Here is a 24,409-nt window from a genome sequence, read left to right as displayed (position 1 = left end):
CTGGTCAAGGGCATGCGCACCTCCCGTAGCAGTTCGATCCCTGGCCCTGGTCAGGGTCATGCAGGAGGCAACCAATCAATGTCTCTCTTCCCCCCTTCCTCCCACTATATTTGAAAATCAATGGAAAAATATCCTCAGGTAAGAATTTAAAAAAAAGAAAAATTAATGATCCAAACTTAACCTTGTGCATTAAAAATATCTCTGATTCAAAGATTTATACTTTGCCAAAGATTTAATTCTATTTGTAACTTCTGCTTAGCAGATGGGTAGGGGCTGGGTGGGAAAATGGATAGCAAAAATGTCTTACAAGAAATTCCAGGTTTAAATGTGTACAAGTCTCCAGGTTTAAATGTGTACAAGTCTATACACAATACATTGAAGAGTAACTATAAAAGGAAGCCAGGCTAAGTGTCTCCAATAAATTCAACACCAAATTATATGAACCCAAAATAATACTGGTTACAAAATAGAGACTTTAAACTATCGCTTGCGTAGACATTTTCCTTTTTTTTTTTTTTAAATAAGTTGCTAATTATTAGTAGGCATGATTCCAACATGTTATATTTGCTACGATCCATACAGATTTCAAGGATAGCAAAACACACTTTGTTTTTATTTTATTATTATTTTTCCATTTTTTGTACAGATAGAGTGGGAGGGAGAGAGAGGAAGGGAGAGAGAGAGAGAGAAACATCGACGTGAAGGGACACATCGAGTGGCTGCCACCCACACGACCAACCAGGGCCGGGGACAAACTGCAACCGAAGTACGTGCCCTTAGCGGGAACCGAACCCGGGTTTCTCCGGACCGCAGGCCGACGCTCTAACCGCTGAGCCAAACCGGCCAGGGCACAAAACACACTTTGTGTATGAAAAAGAGAAATAGTGGTGTGTGTGTGTGTGTGTGTGTGTGTGTGTGTGTGTGTGTGTGTGCACGCGCACACGTGCATGTGTGTGTTTTGTATTTGGGCAGAAGAACAAGGAAACAATTGAGGCCACAAAAGGTGCATATTTACTGTGTACCTGATATGTGCTAGACATTGCTATTGGAAACATAAATATAGGCTTTGAAAGCTAAATTCCTAATTAATGTAAGCATATGGGAAAAGCCAATGCTTTCTTTTGTGTTGATTATTCACCAAAAGCCTATACAGAAAGATTAGCAACACCTGGCATTTTGGTCTTTTATGAGCAACAAAGTCCTCATTTCAATCAGGGTTCATTTTGTTTTAAAACCTGAACACATGTCCTAGAGAAGAAAATGGAAAGGATAAATGAAATTCCAAGCCACTGCTGTGAGAGCCTTCTATTCCTGTTACGTTTTGGGTCTCCCATAAAACCAGTTAATAAGAATATAGAACAAAAGGAATGACATCTTAACACTTTGCTTATTAACTGAAATTTGCAACTGATAAGCAGTTTTTCAACACTACCATCCTCAGGAAACGTGGCTACTAAATCGTGGGCTTCAGACGTATTTTGCTACCCAATCAGAAAGCTGCCATTCTTTAAAATGCGGGCTAGCCCTACCAAAACGGCATTGTTTTAATATGTGTGGTATTAATGGGATGACTTTTAATTGCATCTTTTTATTTAATCAAAAGTCAGCTAGCAAGACAGGTAAAAAAAAAAAAAAGAAACAATAATCAAAGAGACTATAGTACTACAAAACAAACATCTCAGGAAAACACCTTTGTAAGCGCCCTGGTCTGAAATGTATCCACTGCTCATTAAGTTCGGCTTTCTACCACACTCTGGAAGACTCTTCTGACCCAGCTGTCTGAAGGCCCTAGATACCTCTATTCTATTGCACAGTTTATTCATAATCAATATAAACACATCACCAACCTTAATTCCAGCAAGCCGTCACAAGATACCTTGGATCAGATCAATAAAGTCTGAAAGATAAACAGAAAAACATCCCATAAATCTAATCAATTGAATAATTTAGTTTTATATTTTACTCAGGAGGAAGATAAAATTACTCAGTTCCTTGCACCATAAAATTTACTGGCTAACAACACATTTATTTACAATAAGGGGGTGTTACACAGATATAAAACTTTAAACTTAAAATTATTTTCTAGATTTCTCTTAAGAACATATGTTAGATGACCAAATTAGGCCCTATTTTTATTTTCAGCAGTTTTTAATTAAAGTAGAACAATTCCCGTGCTTATGCTCTGCAACGGCAACCCAAAAAAATTTTTAAATGAATTATGTACTCAATATACTAACACTTGTCTTGAAAGATGTTTAATTAAAAATAATAAAGTTGATGCATGTGGATCCTTAATCTAATTTAACATCCACAGACAGTCTGTAGATTTTTAGTTCAGGATCAATAACCTGTTTAAAGCCAAAAACGTCACCAAAGGCAATTTCAACGGCAACCTGTCCATCATCCCATGGCTTCTTTATTCCAAAGCCTTGCCACTAAATTATGCTGAGAAGTAACAAACAAGGTAAACCAAGAAAAAAACAAACCCATAACTACTGTGCCAAAAATCAGCCTATCTTTTGGACATTTAGTAAAGAAAATAACTTTAAATGATATAGAGTGATGGAGGGGGGGGATGAGATAAGCCAAAGAATTTATATGCATATATGCCTAACCAATGGACATAGACAACAATGCTTGGGGGGGGGGGGGGGGAGGCAGGGAGGAGGGGAAACATCTGTAACAAATATAAAGTAATTAATAAAAAAATTTTAAAGAAAAATAAATAAATAAATAAATAAATAAATAAAGCAATACTGATACACCAAAAAAAAAAAAAAAATTATATAGAGTGAGATTCTTGACTTGCTGCAGGGTACATCTATGGCTAACTCTCCGATTAAAGAAACTAAAGTTAGCTTCTACAAGTGTGTTTATGAGTTAACAGGTTGGAAGTTAGAATATGTTCCACATAACACTGTTAGAAATGGTTCATTATTGGACACCTAAGTTAAATTCAAAAGCTAATTAACCTAGAATGGTAAATTTAATGAAAAGAATAGTCTGAAATAATATCCATATATTCCAATGAGATGTAGTGATCATTTGATTACGTATATGTATATTAAATCATCATACTAGACACCTTCAATATAGATAATATTTATTAAAATATAAATAGAGTACTAGTAAACAAAAAACGATTAGAAATGAAACTCTTGATTTTTAATCTTAAGGCAGGTGCTTACAAAACATGAACTTTATCATAAAAGAATGTAATGATATGTGGATAAAATTGTGGAGTTTAAAAAAAGGATTTGGGGCCCTGGCCGGTTTGGCTCAGCGGTTAGAGCGTCGACCTGCGGTCCAGAGAGACCCGGATTCGGATCCCGCTAAGGGCATGTGCCTCAGTTGCGGTTTGTCCCCAGCCCTGGTTGGGCCATGTGGGTGGCAACAAATCGACGTGTCCCTTTCACATCGATGTTTCTCTCTCTCTCTCTCTCTCTCTCTCTCTCTCCCCCCTTTCTCCCTCTCTCCCTCTCTCCCTCTCTCCCATTCTATCTGAACAAAATATTGAAAAATGTCTTTGGGTGAGGATAAAAAAAAGGATTTGGGGAACTTTCAAGATTCATGGATTTAGTATGTCTACTTCCACTTCAAACATCTGACTTTATTTTACTTTGATACCAATATGCTTTTCCTATAAAGCCAACAGTTCCCAAACTGTGTACCGTAGTACCCCAGAACACCACAGTGAATTCCGGGAATGGTGAAATATTTTCAACATATGAAAAAATACAGCAACATCTATCAGGCACCACACAAATTACTAGCTTGAAGCAGTTCAAGGTTTCAATATCAGATTATGATACATTCTTTTCAATGATGCCATAACTTTGCAAAATTGTGTTGTTGTTGTTTTTATGGTGTTTATGATATCAAAGCAAACAGTGCATAAAAGCAGTATGAAATAAGACATGAAGATGACAATATCCTATCTGACTCTTAGGTTTGAGGACTGGGCAGCACTCAACGGACCACATATTCCATTAGTAAGTACTTAGGCGATTCTAAGTATAAAATAAAAGGATTTTATTCTTGAGCTCTGCATGCATCATTTATTTTCAAAAGGCTACTTGTTGTTAAGACATAAGTACTTATTACGCTAATTAAATGGAATTGTGGACTACTTCTTTAGGTATAAGGGTGCCACGAAAAATATTACCCCAGATACCAAGAATGCCACAACCCGAGAAAATTTGGGACACTCTCCATTAAGCATAGATTTTTGTTTTGTTTTATTTTGTTTCATTTTTATTCCACAAATTTAAAGAAAAGAAAAAGCAGATGAGATTATTTTTTTTTAAAGACTAGGGAGAGAGCCCTGGCCAGTTTGGCTCAGCCAGTAGAGCATCTGCCCCCAGACCAGAGAGGCCCGGGTTCGGTTCCTGCTAAGGGCATGTACCTCGGTTGCAGTTTGTCCCTGGCTCGAGTTGGGGTTGTGTGGGTAGCAGCCAAGTGATGTGTCTCTCTCACATCGATGTTTCTCTCTCTCTTGCTCTCTCTCTCCCTCCTGCTCAATCGCAAGATAAATGCAAAAATGTCCTGAGCTGGGGATTAAAAATAAAAAAAAAAACTAGTAAGAGAGAAGGAAAAAAATATTTCTTAAAATAAGAGGAAACATACTGGGGGAGTGGGAAGGACGGTGGTTCATGACACTGAGTGACTGTGTGATTATGTGTCCATGTACACGTGCATGTGCAAGTGTGCTACTGTGTGTGAAAGAGGTCCCTAAAAGAGTACACATGAACTCTAGGCAATGGAAGACAAAAAACAAGTAGTAGGCATACTGCATGGATGTACTATGGGGTTTCCTTCTATCCCTCTAAATTCTCCTGGCAGGACTAAATATCAAATCAACATGAGACAGACTAATAGGAGAAAATGACCACATGTATCGTGAATAAACATGCAGAGGTTCCCTAAGAATAGGGGACCCAAGGACATTGGGCACTTGAGGCTTATGTGCTATTTTGGTCTAAGGAGGGGGAGGTGGGAGTCTGGGGTTTCAAAAGGGAGAGTAGGCAATTCACAGGCAGAGGAGAAAGAGCAAATATGTGAAGAACAGATTCTTGCTGGACCACCCAGAACAACGCGACACCGGGGATACGAACAGACTGCTTGGTTTCTCCCTGTCAGCCACGTTTAGTTCACATTACACCAAAGAGATAGCTTTCTTCCTCTAGGCAGGTAAAAGGGAGGGTCAAAGGTTCTTTTTGTCTTTTGTTTCTTAAAAATAACCAGCTTAGCCCTGGCCGGTTTGGCTCAGCGGTTGGAGCATCGGCCTGCGGTACAGAGAGACCCGGGTTCGGTTCCCGCTAAGGGCACGTACCTCGGTTGCAGTTTGTCCCCGGCCCTGGTTGGTCGTGCGGGTGGCAGCCACTCGATGTGTCCCTTCACATCGATGTTTCTCTCTCTCTCTTCCTCTCTCTCCCTCCCGCTCTATCTGAACAAAAAAAAAAAAAAATGGAAAAACGTCCTCGGGTGAGGATTAAAAAAATAAATAAATAAATAACCAGCTTAAAATAATCAATATCCCATAAAGCACATTTTGGTGTGGCCAAGTGCTCCCCGCAGCCATGTTCTTCGTGCTGACCGTCAGTAATCATTCCCAAGAGAAGGAGGCTCCTGGAAAGACCACGTAGCACTGCATGTGTGTTTGTGTGCAGGTTTAACCTCAGTTTACCATTAGACCACAGCCATTCTTGCCCAGAGCCCTTTGGCGTACTAGATCAATGTCCTGATATCTTTAATATTATTGTAGAGATTGGGTTTTATCTTTTCTTTTTTAAATATGTTTTTATTGATTTTTTAGGGAGAGAGAGATAGAAACATCGTTGTGAGAAAGAAACATTGATCGGCCGCCTCCTGCATGCCCCCTGCTGAGAATCGAGCCCACAACCTGGGCATGTGCCCTGACTGGGAATCGAACCCCGAACTCTCAGTCCATGGGGCGACGCTCAGTCCATTAAGCCACACAGGCCGGGCTTTCTCTTTCCTACATGCACTTTCGATATATACTTTCATAGTAAAAACAAAATGGTCTCTTGTGGAGATTTTCAAAACCCAGTCTTCATATTTCATAATTGAGGAAACATTCCAACTTGTCTCACCACTGTCCCTCAACCTAGTCCCATCCGCAAAACTTTTAGTTTGTTTTTTTTTTCAATACAGCAGAATTCAAATACAAACTTCATGCAAAATATTAGTGCTATTTTAGACACAGAAGCTTGTGTTTGAACCCACAGGCTTAGGGAGAGAAGAGCATCACCAAGCATTTGTTAAATGAGTGGACATTCTGTGCTCAGGGTCGTGCTTTTCTGGTGCTTTGTCAAATTTCAGGAAATAGCTGAAAATTCCCCTTTGGGCAGAAATAAGAAAACAAAATCTTATCCTTGCCTCACCAAAATATTTAATGCATCAAAAATATTTAATGAAGACAAAGTTCTGAGGCAGAAGGGCTGTTTTCTACCTGGTGGAATCAAGTTCTCTTGGGGGTTTTGCTTGTTTGCTCTTCTCATCTTAAGGAGGGCACTTTCATTTGCAGCACCAAGAGCAGCTGCTCTGTAAATAACTCTCTGGGCTTTTTGTTTCTTTCTCTCAACCCAATCATTGAGCAAATAGGCACAGAATAGCGAAGATTTATGTAGCCCTAAGGCTCAGTCCTCAGTGTGAACAGCTGCCATTTCAAACACACAGGTCAAGACTCTTTGTGTAGTATCTTGCAAAACAATGTGCTCAGGGTAACTCAAATAAAATTTTTATCAGTAGGATTCAGCATCTATCTGCTCCTAGGAAGCTTAATTTATCAGCATTTTAAAAGCACCGCTTCTCCATCCTCTATGTGTCTTTCTCCACACACAAAAAAAAAAAAGTGTCAGAAAACAATCTTGAGAGTTCATTGCTAAAGCTTTTTTCTTTCTTTTTTTCCCCCAATGAGACATGATCTCATACCTATGTGTTATAAATCACATTGTGATGGTCAGATCAAATTATAAACCCTATAGCAAGCTTAAGTATGCCTGATTAGACCTCACAAGAAATAAAACTGGAAAATATCACACATATTTCAGCTATTAGATTATGAAGGTCAATTGTCAATTGAAAGGCCACCTTTCACACTTCCGGTGCTTCTCCCTTCTGAAAGTGACCCCCAAGTCTCAATGCACAGAAACTGTTACCATATGAGTAATAGAAAAGTTACTGGTTGAGTTGCCTTTTACAGATACAAACTTAGGGAATACCGCAGTTGCAAGGCAAATTAAAAATCAATTCTATTTATAAAATAAATTTAAGTGTTTTATTTGTTTATGTTTATATTTTTAAAATATAGAGAAGTTTTCTTTTTCATATCATTTGTTTAATATGTCAGGCACCCAAAGTTCTTTGTCATCAAAGAGCTTACTTAAAATCTAGTGGCTGGAGGTGCCTTGAAAAGACAAAGGCCATGACACAAAGCAGATCATGCCTGCTGTCACAAAGAAATACCCGGAAAGAGCTACTGGAGATCAAAGAAGGAAGAAAATTAAATCCTATTATATAGATAAGGACTCACAGAAGAGGCATTTGGGTTGGGCCTTGAAAGAGGCAAAGGATTTTGATTGGTGGGGATGGAATGGGAAGGAGACCAACTCAGATAATGAACTCCGCAGAAACAAAGTAATGAAAGAAGCAAAGCCCGGGGGGGATGCTTGGAAAACCTTCTGCAGTACTACCTAGCTCGAGTAACTCACAAGAGCAATAATTGGTTGAAAGGCTAGGCTAGGTCTGTATGGGGAGTAATGACCTTGAATGGCAAGCTGAGTAGGTTATATAATTAAATATGTTTAATTTTGTGTGCTAAATTGAACCACCGAAGGTTCTATGTTCAACAATTGCATAATTAGGACATTTAATCTGACAACACTGTGTAGATTGGATCAGAGATGAGAAGAGATTAAAGGAGAATAGACTTCTCCTTCAGAAGTTCATGTGAGTAATGACCAGTCAACTCAGGTAGAGACAGTTTCAATACAAAGGAGGAAGAATGTTGTAACTACTGCAGGGCCAGTATCTTGGTCCATCCTGGCTGCCATACCTAAATACCACAGATTGGGTGACTTGAATACCAGAAATGTATTTTGTCACAGTTCTGGAGGCTGAACGTCTGAGATCAGGGTGCCAGCTTGACCTGGTTCTACTAAGAGCCCTCCTCTTCCTGGGGCCTGGCTTGTGTCCTCACATGTTCACTGTCAAATTAGGGCACCACATTTGCGACTTTATTTAACATTAACTATCTCCTAAAAGCCTACTCTCTGAGCACACTCGCACTTGGGGTTAGGGCTTCAACACAGTTCCGTCTACGGCAGAGGGTATAACCTATGGAGCTTAGTGGTTGGTTGGTTACAAAAGGCACAGGACAGAGAAAAGGAGCTAAGAGAATTCTGAGGATTTGAGACAGACTCCCAGAAAGATGGTGTCATTCTTAGAAAAAGGGACGGCTGAAGGAAGATCAGGTTGCTGAGCAAGAGTAGCGAATGACAGGCATTTTTAGACACACTATATTTGAGTCTCCTACAGATAATTAAGGGAAGGTAGTCATCAGACAACTAACCTATTCATGGAGCATATGACTTTATGTGATGTGCAAAAAGAGTGAAATCTTTCTTCAAATTAAAACAAAGCAAAAAGGAATGAAAATTGTGCTGATATAATTGGGCTAAAATATATCAAGATAGAATCAGAAGTGTATGTGTATATTCCAAATCATAGCACTAGGCTGTCCAGCCAGCCCACATTATTGAATATTTAATCACATTATGCCTTGAGAGACAGCTATAACATTGATAGAGTATGGGCTGTGTGTAAGCCCACACTGTTCCTAATGAATGCCATATCCTGCCTGCCCAGGCTGTGGCTGCTCTGGGTCAGCGACCCAGCAAAACCATGTTTGTATCTCACACACTTAATGTGGCATATGGCACAAAGTCAGGGATATATAAATGTGGGATGAGTCACCGCCCGGAAAAAGAGGCTGAATCATGGGCACTCCAACTAATTTCACCTCTAGACTTGGTATTATTCATATAAAACAATATCATAGGAAGCCAGGTACTAGGTATGCCTCTTCATAGAACATTCTGTACTCTGACATGTCTCTGTTGCTGCTGTAGCAATGGTTAGAGACAAAGGTTAAGTTAAGGAGGACCAGTTCCATGCTGGGAAATTATAGCTAATTCACCCACCTACTGTCACAATCCGGGGCAAGAATGAACAAGTGATGCAGGAACTAGAAATAATTAGTACACATTTAAAGTGAATAGCTCTATGCTCACTTCGGCAGCACATATACTAAAATTGGAACGATACAGAGAAGATTAGCATGGCCCTGAGCGAGGATGACATGCAAATTCGTGAAGCATTCCATATTCTTTGCCAATGATATATTAGATAAGAGGTTAATTTCCAATATATAGAGAGTGCTCATACAGTTCAACAAAAGGAAGACAAAGAACCCAATTAAAAAATGGGCAGAGGACCTAAATAGACAACTCTCCAAACAAGACATACAAATGGCTAAGAGACATATGAAGAAATGCTCAACATCACTAATCATCAGAGAGATGCAAATTAAAACAACAATGAGGTATCATCACCTCACACCTGTCAGAATGGCCGCCATCAACAAATCATCAAACAATAAGTGTTGGCGAGGGTGTGGGGAAAAGGGGACTCTAGTACACTAATGGTGGGAATGCAGACTGGTGTAGCCACTATGGGAAACAATATGGTGTTACCTCAAAAAATCAAAAATTGAACTGCCATTTGACCCAGTGATCCCACTTCTAGGAATATACCCTAAGAAGCCTGAAACATCAATCAGAAAGAATATATGTACCCCCATGTTTGTAGCAGCACTATTTACAATAGCTAAGATCTGGAAACAGCCCAAATGTCCATCAGCAGATGAATGGATAAAAAAGATGTGGTAGATACACAATGGAGTACTATGCAGCGGTAAGAAAGAAAGCTCTCTTATCCTTTGAAATGACATGGAGGGACCTGGAAAGTATTATCCTAAGCGAAACAAGCCAAGCAGGGAAAGACAAATTATCACATGATCTCATTTATTTGTGGAATATAGTGAACATAACAGTCTGAGGAACGGGGTAGTCCCAGAGACGTGGAAGTGGGGTACAGACTGACAATCCCAGAAGAGGGGGTGGGGGAAGAGATAAAGCACAGAACTTATATGCATGTGTGCATGAACAATAGACATGGACAACAAAGCTGGGGACAGGGCGGGGAAGTGGGGGGAGGGGAGTATCAGTGGGGGAAAAAGGAGAAACATCTGTAACAAAAATAAATTAATTAAATTTAAAAAAAGGTGAAGGGATTAAGACATACAAATTGATAGTTACAAAATAGTCACAGGGATGTAAATTACAGCATAGGGAATATAGTCAATAATATTGTAATAACTATGTGTAGTGCCAGGTGGGTACCTGAAATCTTGGGAGGACAACTTTGTGAAGTATATGATTATGTAACTACTATGCAGTGCACCTGAAACTAATACAAAATAATATTGAATGCAAAAAAATAAAAAATAAAGTGAATAGCTCTCAGATGACTCGGCCATGGGATGTCTTTTATGAAAACTGCAGTACAGTTAACTCCTCACCTAAAGTCCTCAACAGGCTTTTGGAAACTACGACTTTAGACGAAAGACTGGTATCATCAGCTAATTGATATAAACAAGAGTTAAGCCCTGGCCAGTTTGGCTCAGCGGTTAGAGCATCAGCCTGCAGTCCAGAGAGACCTGGGTTCGGTTCCCACTACAGGCATGTACCTCAGTTGCAGTTTGTCCCCGGCCCTGGTTGGGTCATACAGGTGGCAACTACTCGATGTGTCCCTTTCATATCGATTATCGATGTTTCTCTCTCTCTCTCTCTCCCTCCCTCTCTCTCTCTCTCTCTCTCCTCCTCCTCCTCCTCCTCCCTCTCCTCCCCCTCCCCCTCCTCCTCCTCCTCCCACTCTATCTAAACAAAAAATGGAAAAATGTCCTCGGATGAAGATTAAAAAAAAAGAGTTAAGATCCTAGACCCTGTTTCTGGTCACAGAAACATCACCAAGCTTCTAAATAACAACCTAAAACATATCTAGTATTAAACATTGAAACAAATGTAAGCTGCACATACACTTAAGAAAGATGAATAGAAACAAATAGGAAAATGGTTCCATCCCTCTTATTGCTGTTCAGAGTGACAGGTGGCCAGAGCGTCCTGGCAGCTCAGGGTGCCGGGCAGGACTCAACCCTGGACAGGACGCCCTTCCCACACAGGGCCACGTCCACCCACACTCACTCAGACCGGGACAGTTCAGACACAATGCACCCAACCTGCACGGCTTTGGGATGTGGGAGGAACGTGGAGTACCTGGTTTGAACAACTAAGTTGGAAGTGTGGGCCCACTTATATGTGGATTCTTTTCAATAAGTAGGTACAGTACTATAAATGTATTGTATCTTCCTTATGATTTTCTTTTTTTTAATCCTTACCTGAGGATATTTTTCTATTTATGTTCAGATAGAGTGGGAGGGAGAGTAAGAGAAACATCAACATGAGAGGGACACATCAACTGGTTGCCTCCCGCACAACCCTGACCAGGGCCGAGGATGAACCACATCCGAGATATGTGCCCTTGGCCAGAATCGAACCCATGACTCATTGGTCCATGGGCCAACACTCTACTGCTGAGCCAAACCAGCCAGGGCAAGATTTTCTTATTAACATTTTTTCTCTAGTTGACTTTATTTTAAGAATAGAGTATATAAGACATATACAAAATATTTGTTGACTATGTTATTGGTAAGTTTCCCTTCCAGTTAACAGTAGGCTATTAGTTAAGTTTTGGGGGAGTCAAAAGTTACATGCAGATTTTTGACTACGTGAGAGGTCAGCGCCCCTAATCCCCATACTGTCAAATGTCAACTGACTGTATTTTTTTCATAGTTTGTTTTTATGTTAGTACCCTGATGGTTTTTTCTCACTGCATAACTCCTCAAGGAATTCCGGTATACTCAAATTCAGGCAGATACCATATGGGTAAGCATGCTTTAGAAGCGATAAGAAAACAAATAAATTTTTTTGAAATGAAAAGAGCCCATTCTGTCATTCTTTCTCTAAGATTTTTATAGTGGTACAAAAATTTTGGAAGACGGCAGTATTTATTTTTTAAGAAAACTTTTGCTGAAACTAGCTCAAACATCCATGGCAAAAAGGTCTTTTATAGTCTCGTCCCAAGTCCTTTTGTTTTATTTCTTCTTTGTGATTTTTATTTTGCAATGTTAGGCATATACATAGTTTAAGAAGTTAACTTCGGCAAGGCCTATGATGAAACACAGCAGTAAGTAGTATGAATTATTTGAGACCTGCAATGCATCTGAATAACACTGCATTTATTTTGATAATGAGGTAGTACAGTTGAGTGATGATGGAATCTGCAAAAGCCAATAAGCTTATTTCTTGCAGTGTGTAAACCTATCTGCTCGCTCACATCACTAGTCTTTAAAACCTGGTTTCCTTTAAAATGGTTTTAGTAAAGTGAATGCATTATTATTTGTTCAAAATCTTTGTTTAGAGCTCCGTCTCATTAATACTTGGATTTACAGCTGAGTTTTGAAATGGAGACAGATGAGGCATCCATCAAACAGGCAATATGTTTCTTGGGTCCAACATCAAGATGTCTTTAAAGATTAATGCCACAACCTGGATTTTCTCCAGCTCAGAAAGTACACGTTCTCCTGGCCCTACCAAAAGGTCGTTTGGTCCTCTCAGTGAAACCCGCGTTTCAAAGGAAAACAGCTATCGGCAATCCTTAAACAATAAAGTAAATCTGTTCCCCAAAGCTCCAATTTCCTGAAAACTCTAGTGAGGCATTAACAAGCCAAACTGGAGCATTCCACACATTTCTGGACCCACTTCTCAGAGGTAGAGGCTTTCTCTAGGGTGAATCCAGTGTATTAACTCCTATATATGTTGTTATAGCTATTTCCAGCATAATTTAATTAAAAGCTGCAAATCCCAAAAAGAGGTCTAAAACAATTGACTTTAGAACTATTATAAAGAACATTTTCACCTACTTTAATATTCGTGTTGCATTTCATGTTATATACAAGGGACCAAGAGGAAAATAAAAAGGTTAGAATTTATACACAACAATGAGAACTCCTGTCTGAAGCAAACGTAGCTGTAGCAAAAGTTAGGCTTTCCTGTAAGTCTAAAAGCTTTAATGTAGGAAACAGAGCTGCTGTTACCACACGTTAAGTAGTAAATACTTTCTCAGACTCCATTGTCCCTCAACTAGACTAATCAAGGGTTAAAGCTTTAATTTCCCCCAAAGTAGCAATGGACCAAAAAGCATTATAGCAAAATGAAAAAGCTTAAATTAACTGTACATCTTTTCCCAATAATTCACATACAGGTAGTCATAAACTTATACATTTTTGCGGCCATTTATTTAAACCTACATGGAAGATACTGCAAATGGTGGTTAAATTCCTAATCCTGCCCATTTAATCCTTAGTATAGCTGAATTACTGCTGCACAGCTACGTGGACTGTTTATGGCCTGACTGTGATCCCAGACACAGCTTCATTATTATTTTACTCTAAGCCCGTTTTCCCGAGCAAACAGAGTACACTTAGGAGTGAGCTATTTACCCTGTTTACAAATGACTTTTGAATACATTCTTCATGGCAAGCACATTTCTAGGGACTGAGATATAATGGTGGCCAGTAAGTTATCAACAAGGTTCCTGCCCTTTTGGAACTTGTATTCCTCTATTAAAACACAAACACGTAAGAGAGTCATAACCACTGGGAGGAAAATAAAGCAGGGTAAGGGGCAAATGAATGAATGGTGGTTGGGAGCCTCTCTATCTCCAATTTCAGCTGCAAGAAAGAAGTAGAAGCTAAAATTACATGTATCAAAGCAAGAAAACTAGACCCTAACCCGATGCTCTTTCAAAGGGAACATTTAAACCAGCAGAACCCTGACCTACAACTGTCCTTAAGTTAAAAAGTGTCAAGGTAACATATTCGTGTGAATTCTGAAAGTACACAAAAAGTACAATTTGGGAACTAGTGTGGGGTCTTAGTGGTACTGGTGCCAACACTAAAACTAGCATCTTACATTTGTAGGACTTTAAGTTCTTCTTCATATAGTCTTGCTTAATCCTGTAAACTAAAATACCTCTGTTGGCCTAGAGTTAGTTGACTCTCAGTATGACACCTGCTTCCCAGTGAAAGGTAATATGTAGTGATGGGCTGTCCTCAATGGTTAGCTTGTCGAAGTGTCAAGTGTCGTGTCAGGAAGAAAATAGTCGAAAGACAAAGAAAAACAAATGACCTAATTTTTCATATCGTCATGCAATGAAACGTTTCCAAATAATAACATATGCTTCCTCTCCAAACTTTTGACATAATGATAATTAAAAAAAGAAGTTACAGAAGGTGGGTTCTGTAACCCATCCATAATGAATTGATTAAACCTTCTTGCTTGGGCCAGACACAAAATTATTTACAATCACCCCTGACAGAATTCCTGTTGGTACATTGGGTCTTCAGCCGAGGAGGAAACAAGCTTTGACAACCATCGGGCCCCAGGAGGGCTGCCCCGTGTGATCCACAGGAAGACAGCAGGTAGGAACCTGCACAGCCAGTCACCTTGCCACTGATGGACCCGGGGCCACAGCAGAGTAACTGTATTCACTCTTGAGCAGCTGGAGAAAGTCAGAGGCCTCTCCCTGCCTGTAATGAGGAAGCCAATTACCAGCTCCTGTTGTGTGCGTCGCGGTCACAGCCATGCTGCACAATCGCCACTGTGCTTCCCTCTGCCCGTCTTAGCGTGACGTTGGGAACTGAGCTTGAAGACTTAAGTTCTCTCACAAGAATCTGTTTTGACTAATGGCTGACAAGGGACATTTAAGTAAATGAGGGGCATTATTTTCTGGCCATCCCAGGTCAAGAAGACCAAGTGGGTAGAAAGGCAGCGTGGAAACACAGAAGTGTTCCCGGACTTGCAGTGATTCGTTCCCAAGTAAACTTGCTGAGAAAGATAAGAGTCTGTGTAATGATGCATCAGAGAAACTACTCGGACTTCCTGGTGCTGAAACGTAACCTACTGACCACATACCAGTAAACAGTCAGTGCCGGGAGAAGGAGCTTGCTTCCTGCTTCTCGGAGGGGCAGGCAGTTTACTGTCTGCACAGTCAACACAACACAGTCCACAGAAGAGCTACAATCATTTTTTTCCAAATGCAAAGAAATTTTTCTTGGTATCATACTTAGGAAGATGAGAGGGTGGAGGGCCCTTACTCTCACACTTGGAAAAAGAGAATCAAGCTGCAGGAGTTGAAAGGCATGTGCTAAGGTCATCTCACTGTCGGAAGCACAGTGAGGTCCAGCCCCAAGTCTCCAGATGGGATGATAAGCTGGGCAGAGCCAAGGGACCTGGCTGCGAAGGCTGCACAACCTTCTGGCAGGGCTCCGAGGCCCCGACAAGACTCCCCCAGCTGTCACGCGCCGCTCCGGGCTCCGTGCATTCTATTAACCTTCCCCTGATGAAAAGATGGTTACAAGGAAATGGTGTGTGCTCTCTGAAGGCAGAACATGCTGATGTGACTTGAAAATTTTTCAAAAGATGACTACAAACTCTGGCATTGTCATAAGGGACATTGAACAGTGAATTATGACATTTTGGCCATAAATTTCAAAATGCATTTTTTTCTTGTATATAAACAGGAACCTTAATAGGTATACTATACCAACAAAACACATTAAGGGGTTTGAGGAAACTATTTTCAACGAAGGGTAAATGTGACATCGACTCTTGGTATAATTATTAGTAATAAAATTAACACTAAAACAAAGTATAATTTTCAATATTGAAATTTTTCTCTTTTAGATGTCTCTTACTTTTCTGTAGTGTTAAGTTTTCTTTAATGAACATGAATTATATCTTGGAATAAAAAATATAAGAAAAATGATTGCAAAATATTCTTTATAAAATATTTTTTCTCAATGGTCACAGTACTAATTTCCTGCATTAAGAAAAATAGTCTATATAGGGATGTAATGTACAGCATGGGAAATAGAGTTAATAATACTGTATTAACTTTGTAAGGTGGCAGATGTTAACTAGACTTATTGTGGTGACCATTTCAAAATGTACACAAATGTGGAATCACTGTAAGTTGTACAACTGAAACTCACATATTTTATGTCAATTATACCTCAGTTAAAGAAAGGAAAAATACTCTGAAAACAGAATTTCAGTCATTAGTGTGGTATCATAATTTAGATTTAACAATACCCTAAGGATACCTTCATGACTTTATTTCTAAATACACTGCTTTGTGAACTTGTAATTTGTGTTTCTCTTTCTCGGTTCTAAAATAAGGATAGGACTTCCGGTCAAGATGGCGGCGTAGGGAAATGCAGTATCACGTTCTCCCACAACCACATCCAAGTTACAACAAAACTACAGAACAACCATCATCCAAAACCGCCTGAAATCAAGCTGAATGGAAGTCCCACAACTACGGAATTAAAAAAAAAAAAAAAAGCAGCTACATCCAGACCGGTAGGAGGGGCGGCGGCGCGAGGGGTGGCGGCAGCGGCGGCGCAACGGGTTGGTCCCACACCCAAGTGTGGCGGATAAAAATGAGCAGGCTCCCGCGGCTGGGAAGGTCCTTCCTGAGGACTGAGGGGTCCCCATCCCACACCAGGTGCCCAGCTCAGGATTCCAGTGCCAGGAAGAGAAGTCCCCATAACTTCTGGCTGGAAAAACGAGCAGAAACTGAGGCTCAGGGAAGCTGACCTGGCTGGAGCCACAGGCAGCTCCTTAAAGGGCCCGCGCACGGACTTACCGGACTCTCTCCCTCTAAGCTCGGAGGGGAGGCAGCTCGAGGGGCACCAGAGACACACAGGGAAGAACTGAGCTGTTTGGCACTGGAGCGAGGGCTGGAGAGGGGGTTTTCTCGGGACAAACGTGCTGTCAGAGGCCTTTGTTCCTTTGGTGAGCCCTTCCCTGGGGCGGCAGACAGTCGCCATATCTGGGACTCCAGCAACCTGGCTCACACTGGTAGCCCCGCCCTGGTGACTCCCTGAGGCCCCGCCCCGCCCCACACAACTTTCAAGCCCACCCAAGCTGTTGCTACTTGCTTAACCATAGGATTGGCCTGTCTTGGATCCTGTTTCAGGTTTTTTCTAAATTCTTTCAAACAAGCAGCATCGGCTCTCAGCGAGCCCCATACCTCTCATTAAGTAATACACAGAAACAAACACAGGGAGGCAGCCAAAATGAGGATACAAAGAAACAGGTCCCAAATGAAAGAACAGAACAAAACCCCAAGAAAAGAACTAAGCGAAATGGAGATAAGCAACCTAACAGATGCTGAGTTCAAAATACTGCTTATAAGGATGCTCAATGAACTCAGTGAGGGCCTCAAGAGCATAAAAAAGGACCAGTCAGAAATGATCGCTGCACAGTTAGAAACGAAGGAGGCTTTAACTGAAATAAAGAATAGTTTACACAGCTTCAATAATAGAGTACGTAAATCCAAGGAGCAAACCATCGATTTGGAATATAAGGAAGCAAAAAACGCCCAATCAGAACAGCAAAAAGAAAAAAGAATCCAAAAAAATGAGGATAGTGTAAGGAGCCTCTGGGACAACTTCAAGCGTGCCAACATTCACATCTTAGGGGTGCCGGAAGGAGAAGAGAGAGAACAAGAAATCGAAAACCTGTTTGAAACAATCATGGCAGAAAACTTTCCTAACTTGGTGAAGGAAACAGACATACAAGTCCAGGAAGCACAGAGAGTCCCAAACAAGATGAACCCCAAGAGGCCCACACCAAGACACATCATCATCAAAATGCAAAAGGTTCAAGACAAAGAGAGAATCTTAAAAGCAGCAAGAGAAAGGCAGCTAGTTACCTACAAGGGAGTTCCCATCAGGCTGTCAGCTGATTTCTCAAAAGAAACTTTGCAGGCCAGAAGGGAGTGGCAAGAAATATTCAGAGTGATGAAAACCAAGAACCTATAACCAAAATTACTCTATCCTGCAAAGCTGTCATTTAGAATCGATGGACATATAAAAACTTTCCCAGACAAGAAAAAGTTAAAGGAGTTCATCACTACCAAACCGTTATTATATGAAATGATGAAGGGTCTTTTTAAAGAAAAAGATAAAATGTATGAACAAACAAAATGGCAATGAATACATATCTATCAACAATGGAATCTACAATCAAAATGAACAGGAAGAACAGGAACATTCTCATAGATACAGAGAACATATTGTTGGTTGCCCGTTGGGAAGGGGGTTGGGGGAATGGATGAAAAAGGTGAAGGGATTAAGAAGCACAAATTCATTGCTAGACTGACAAACCTCAAAGGGAAAGGGGTTGGGGGGGGGGGGTTGGGAAGAAATAAACCAAAGAACTTATATGCATAACCAATGGACACGGACAATAGTTTGGGAAAAGGTGGGAGGGGGGCGGGAGGGGGGAGGAGGGGGTCAATGGGGGAAAAATGTGGAACATCTGTAATACATTTTACATCCAACAATAAAGATGTGGGAAAAAATAAAAATAAAAAAATAAAAAATAAAAATAAATAAATAAATAAAAAAGAGTTTAAGGAAAAAATAAAACAAAATAAGGATATTAAAATCCACTCCTTAACTGATAGGGCAGTTACATCAATAATAAGATAATAATCATAGGAATAACAAGATTATCATCACCTATTTAAGGTAGTAATATTTCCATAAAAAGAAGCTATGATTCTGTAAAGGTAGACCTTTTATTTTAATTAGGCCACTATCATGTGGTATATTAGTATTCCAATTTTATTACTACAAACATTGTTTAATCTTACAGAAACAAACAAAAATTCAAGGTAGCTGGTACAATGGAAAGAGCCAACACTACATATTTGAACCCTACAATTTAAAAACCAGTTAGTGTACCAGTAGGTTGGAGCCTCCATTTTCTCATCTTTAAAATGGAAATAACAACACCTATTGCCCAGAGTACTAGAGGATTATATAAGATAATGTATGTTCAGAGCAGAATAAAAAATTTGGCATACAATAGAGGCTCAATAAATGAATGTCCTTCGTTCTGTAACATCTTATGACTGATGCTTGGCTTTACTAACAATATATTAACCTAAACACATGCTGCCACATGGGCCCAATGGGAAAAGGTTTACCTAGTTTTTAGTAAGATTCACTCAATAGGCTAAAATGAGCTAACACTAAAATCAATGAAGTCGACATTGAATCTGATGATTACACCACTTTACTTAATATAAGCCGTCACTTCTCATGATTGTTATTTTTTAATCAGTACAATTAACTTACTGACTCATTCACTTATGCAAATATTTCTACATGTAAGCATTGTGTAGGGTTAGTGATCTAAGAGGTACAAGGCAAGCATAGCATTCTGCTTTCAAATAGTAGCTGTAATTTAGTAAGAGAGCTAAGACATGATCAATGTCATCAATGCAACCACAAATATTACTTTTTAAGTATAAATAGATTGGGCGTCAATACTGATTGTACTGCTGTCTTTGAGATTTTGGTCAATAATTTAACCCCAGCTTTTTCTAATAATGTTCCCTTGTAACATGCTCTATATAAGAAAAATAAATTCCATTGTCATATAAGTTTATTCATATGCATTAGAATACATTATTTTGAAAACAAATAGGATTCTTATATATGTTAACTCAGAAAACACTGTAACATCATAAACTCTATATGAACAAGAAGTTCATGCAAGCTAGCTGTCTTCTTATTTATATTATATTGTGAGCTAATAAATGCTTAACAAAGGAGAGGATAAGTTTACAACTAAAACATATCCAAATTCTAGGTTCTGAATACAAAGCTACTACCATTCTTCCCTTTATGTTAAACACTTATCGACAACCTGACTTCAAAGTTAAGGGACCTGACTCAAGGATTTTCATATATGCATAGGTATTTCACTTCCCTTGCTTCTTCTGGAGCTGAATTCACCTTTTTTGTAGAAGCCAATTTTACATGCTTTAGATGGAGTTGACTACACACAATCTAATCCCACCCCAGCCTCAGCCATAAGACAGGAGAGGTCCATTCATGGACAGTATTCTCTGGACACACTGATTGGCTGACATCTGGGAACTGGGCTGGGTGAACACTATAATACTCTGCTGAAAGACTTATGCCCCAGCTGTGGAAAGGGCTGTCAGTAGAGATGCTCAGACAATCTTCAGAGATTGTCTCCCTTCCCTAATATGGCCCACATCCAATGATGACTTCATAGAGGGATGTAAAGACCCAGTCATCCTCACCGGTGGGAAGCAACTCTGAAAAGCATTCTTTCATTGAGGGATGCTGTCATTGGGCTGGCAGGGCAGCTCAGTTGCTCCCTCTGCCCAATCCAGTTTCCTTCTTCTCTCCTGCACAGACACTGAATCCAACAAATATCCTGAAAGTTCAACTCTGTCTCAAAGTCAGCCTCTTAGCAACACAGTTTGGGACAAAGACCAAAGAGGATCTTCCCTAATACGTGAATGCTGCAGGGGAGACTCGTTTCTTCTGGGTTAACTATGTGCTACAATCAGGTAAGCCTGAAGATACCTCCTGCTTATCTTTCAACATGGAGAGAACACCTCAGGATGAAGCCAGGACTTAAGATGAAGGAGAGCACAGAGATGAGGCAGGGAGGGAAGGGCAGAGGGACGGGGGGCTGGAAGGAGAGAGACACAGAGACACAGAGAGAACACACGTGTGTGAGCGCAAGAGTAAGGACAAGACTGATGTAACGATTACATGCGAAAATCTGGGTCCTGCCATCCTGTACCAGTAGCATTCCTGTTTATTTTTATTTTAGTTTAAACTCACTTAAGTTTCTTTCTATTTATAGGTAAAAGATTGTGATTATTCATGGGTAAATACTGAGAGCAAATCTTATTAATTTCAAATTAGTCTTCACTGATATATAAAGCAGGTTCATGTTTGGTCAATGCCTGCCTGTGGACTATAACATAAGTATGTGATGAAGAAAAAAAAGCTTTAGATCATCTCCATTGCAAGTCACCTTTTAAAGCAAATAATATGATTCCAACAACAAATAAAGCAATACTAGCTTGTAGGCATATTTGAATATTTTACCAGGTATCCATTCATAGACTCAGCCAGCAATTCAGCACTATTCAAACTTAAATGTATAAGAACAAAGAGTATACCATAGTCTTATTGTCCCTGTACAAACTAGAATCTAGTAATTTACCTCCAAATAGAATAAAAGGTTCCAGTGAGTCAAGTCAATTGGTTATGTAACCAATTGAGTCTACTAGTCTAGGAGACGACATTATCGTATTCTAAAGTTTCATTTTCCCCTTTTTCTAAGGAAGACTCTGACCTGTGGCAGAACGTGATCACACGTTCCCTTTGAGAGAGTGATCGTGGACTGATTTCAAGTTTTATTAACTATTCAAGGCCAATGTTCCTACTTCACCAAAACCCTATCAGCTATTGCAATATGTATTTTGTAAAGTAAGAACGGTGAGAAAAACCGTGACGAATGTCAAACGCAGCTTCGTCTGTTACACCTTAATGAAATGTATATGACTTACTCAAGGAAAGCACGGGAAACAGCAGCAGGAATACAGCAGGTTCCGCAGTTTAATCACACAAAAACCATTTAGGCTTCCTACTAGCAACTCAATGTTATTCTGATGTACAATTTGAAAAGGTTGCAACGTATGATGATTTCATCTGTCGAGGCTGAGAGAAGTTATAATTTACCAGGTCTTTCTTAAAGATTTAAATAACAAACTTAAATTTAAATTTTTATTTGGCTACTTTGCGCGCGCGTGCGCGGGGGGGGGGGGGGGGGGGGGGGGGGCAGCTGACAGAACACTGACAACTAAAATAATTGTTTTATATAGTGCAAAGTGATGCTCTTTTCCACCTCTAACTAGAAATTAGATGCACTGTGTTTAATTACCACAATCTCTGAATTTTTCTATAATCTGTTGGCTCCAAGCTTGTATTACTCATCCATGTATTATGCTTTTGGCTCAGAGAACTCTCTGAGATCAGCATTGTTCCTTTAACAGATAGGAACTAACAAAGCAAACCTAAGTACCATATACTTGAGGTTTGGATTTTGAGTTTTCTTTTTATTAATTCATTTTTTCCCTTTTTATTGCATTTATTAGGGTGACACTGGTTAACAAAGACAAGTACCAGATGATTTCACTCATATGTGGATGAACTAAATGAATAAAATGAACTAACAGCTAAATAGAGACAGACTCATAGAGAGAGAGCAGGCAGACAGCTGTGGGGAAGGGGTGGAGGAATTGAGCAATTACACTCTTTCTTTGTTGTCTAGTCCTGGACAATCAATCAAAGAATTATCTTTGTTGACACAGGTTCCGTACATTAAGCAAATAGTTATATAACTTAAAAATATATTTACATTAACGAAATAGTGTAAATGTCAATGTAGTTGTTATAATGAAGATTTCTATAAATTGTCTATAGCATTAGTAAAATTATTTCAGCAGACACCTATGCCAATTTTAACAAAAACCTATAGAATTTCTTCTTTTGTTGATTCTCATTAGATACAGAGCCTTATAGAAATGAGAGATGTATGTCTTTTGCAAAACTGTTTCAAGAAAATAATCGCTTGCTTTTGTAACTTGAAAATGACTCAGCAACTGGTAGGATATCAGAATTTAATATTCCTTTTTCTCATTATTCAGAACACTTTATTATAATTGTGTGACTAGGTAAATGCTAGACACTTCTTTACAAAGTTGTCTCATGCCCTGAAGAGTCTATAAAGCCTATTTCATTTCATCCCATTTACAGAAGATGTCCAGTCAAACTATGGGCAACTCCTTTAAAATTTAGGACAAATATCCCAGGACATCATTAAAATAATTTATATTTAGATAAATCTAGAAAAGAAATGGGAAACTTACTAACAAAATAACAGGTAGAACCATATAGTGAGTCGAAGATAGCAACTGCAAGTTGGTATTTTAATAATGTATGATAAACAGCAACAGAAACTAAATTATTAACATGTACCTGCCTGACATACAATGGGAACATGAACGGTGCAATGAGAGACACAAAGGAGCTGTGATGCTGGGTGTCCCCGACACAGCAGACTCATTCTGTTCACGTTTCATGTTCTTCTCAAGTGAGGCCTTCCAAGTTGTATTTCCCATATCAAGAAGCATTTTGAAGACTTGGCCATGCTAAGCATTTGCCTTAAACACGAACTATTCTACACTGGGCAATCCCTTCGGTATTTTAAATATATTACCTCACATGATCCTTTTAATAAACTTATGACATAGATAATGTTATGGTCACCTCCCCCTTTAAAGATAAGAATATTAGGCAGTAAAGGTCATGGGAAAGGGGCATGGTCAGGATTTGAATCTGTGCTGCTTGATTCCAGCAGCCTGGCTCCTAACCACTGTACCTGATGTCCTTCATTCACAGGTAACTATAGCAATAATGACATGTTCACCATGACTTTTTGTTTGTTTCTCCCCCACCTACCTGATTCAAACCAGGCTCTGCTAACCTTCAGCCTGGGTGGCACTTCCCTAGTGCAAGAGAATTAATCGAGCGACATTTTTCATGTCAGAACTGTCAGCGTGGAGGGATGGGAGAAGGAAAGAGAGGTGGAAAAGAAGGAAACCTAGATAGACAGGGACAGACTTAAATAGCCACTTAACATCCACTCTGCTTTGGCTAAAGAATAACCTAATGCTCTCTCTTCCTCCACTAAGTACAACTGTAAAAAAATGTTAGACATAGAGTAAGCCTCCCGTGCATGGAGCTAAAGCAACAGAAAGAAAAAAAACTTGTTTTATGTTCAATTGTCTCTATTTTTTTAACCGATTCTTTTAAAGATAGAGCCACACTATGTATTACGGTTTGGTTTCTTCATATTTCATCATTCTGGTTGTCCTCTTTGTTGCAATAACTTTTTATTCTGAAATAGTTTAAGTCACATAAGAAGTTGCAAACGTGGTAAGGTTATTCAGAACCTTTCGCCATTCTACCATTCATTGTTTTGTGTAAGTGAAAGTGAAGGGACCGCCTTCTCTGTTTCCAGCTCTACCATCTGAAAGCAGAGAAAGTAACACTGGTGCACAACGCACAGCACCGGCCTGCAAGGCGGCTTCACTGCGGGCCCTTGAAGACGCTTCCAGCGCACGGAGTCCAACCCCGGTCGCGACTGTTAAACCTGCTGGCAACCTGCCCTCCCACAGTATGGCTTTCGTCACGCGTGCCAACAAGACTTGGCCCCATTTAAAAAGAAAAATCGCT

The 24,409-nt window shown here is 39.7% G+C and overlaps 1 protein-coding gene and 1 non-coding gene across 2 annotated transcripts in view; one reads left to right on the top strand and one right to left on the bottom strand.

Moving 5' to 3' along the window:
- MAP2 (microtubule associated protein 2) overlaps nt 1-24,409 on the bottom strand; it is a 283,366-nt gene that overhangs the window by 209,717 nt on the left and 49,240 nt on the right. Inside the window, exon 2 of the mRNA XM_036253788.1 lies at nt 1,848-1,897. The gene's annotated coding sequence lies outside the window, so the exon portion shown is untranslated. The remainder of the gene's footprint in view (nt 1-1,847; nt 1,898-24,409) is intronic.
- LOC118625880 lies at nt 9,307-9,412 on the top strand. The gene has a single exon (XR_004958741.1). It is a non-coding gene; the product is annotated as a U6 spliceosomal RNA (small nuclear RNA).

This window comes from Molossus molossus, unplaced genomic scaffold, assembly GCF_014108415.1.
Source record: "Molossus molossus isolate mMolMol1 unplaced genomic scaffold, mMolMol1.p scaffold_m16_p_11, whole genome shotgun sequence".
NCBI lineage: Eukaryota > Metazoa > Chordata > Mammalia > Chiroptera > Molossidae > Molossus > Molossus molossus.
The sequence above is the reverse complement of the archived record's forward strand: the minus strand, read 5'-3'. Positions and strand labels throughout refer to the sequence as shown.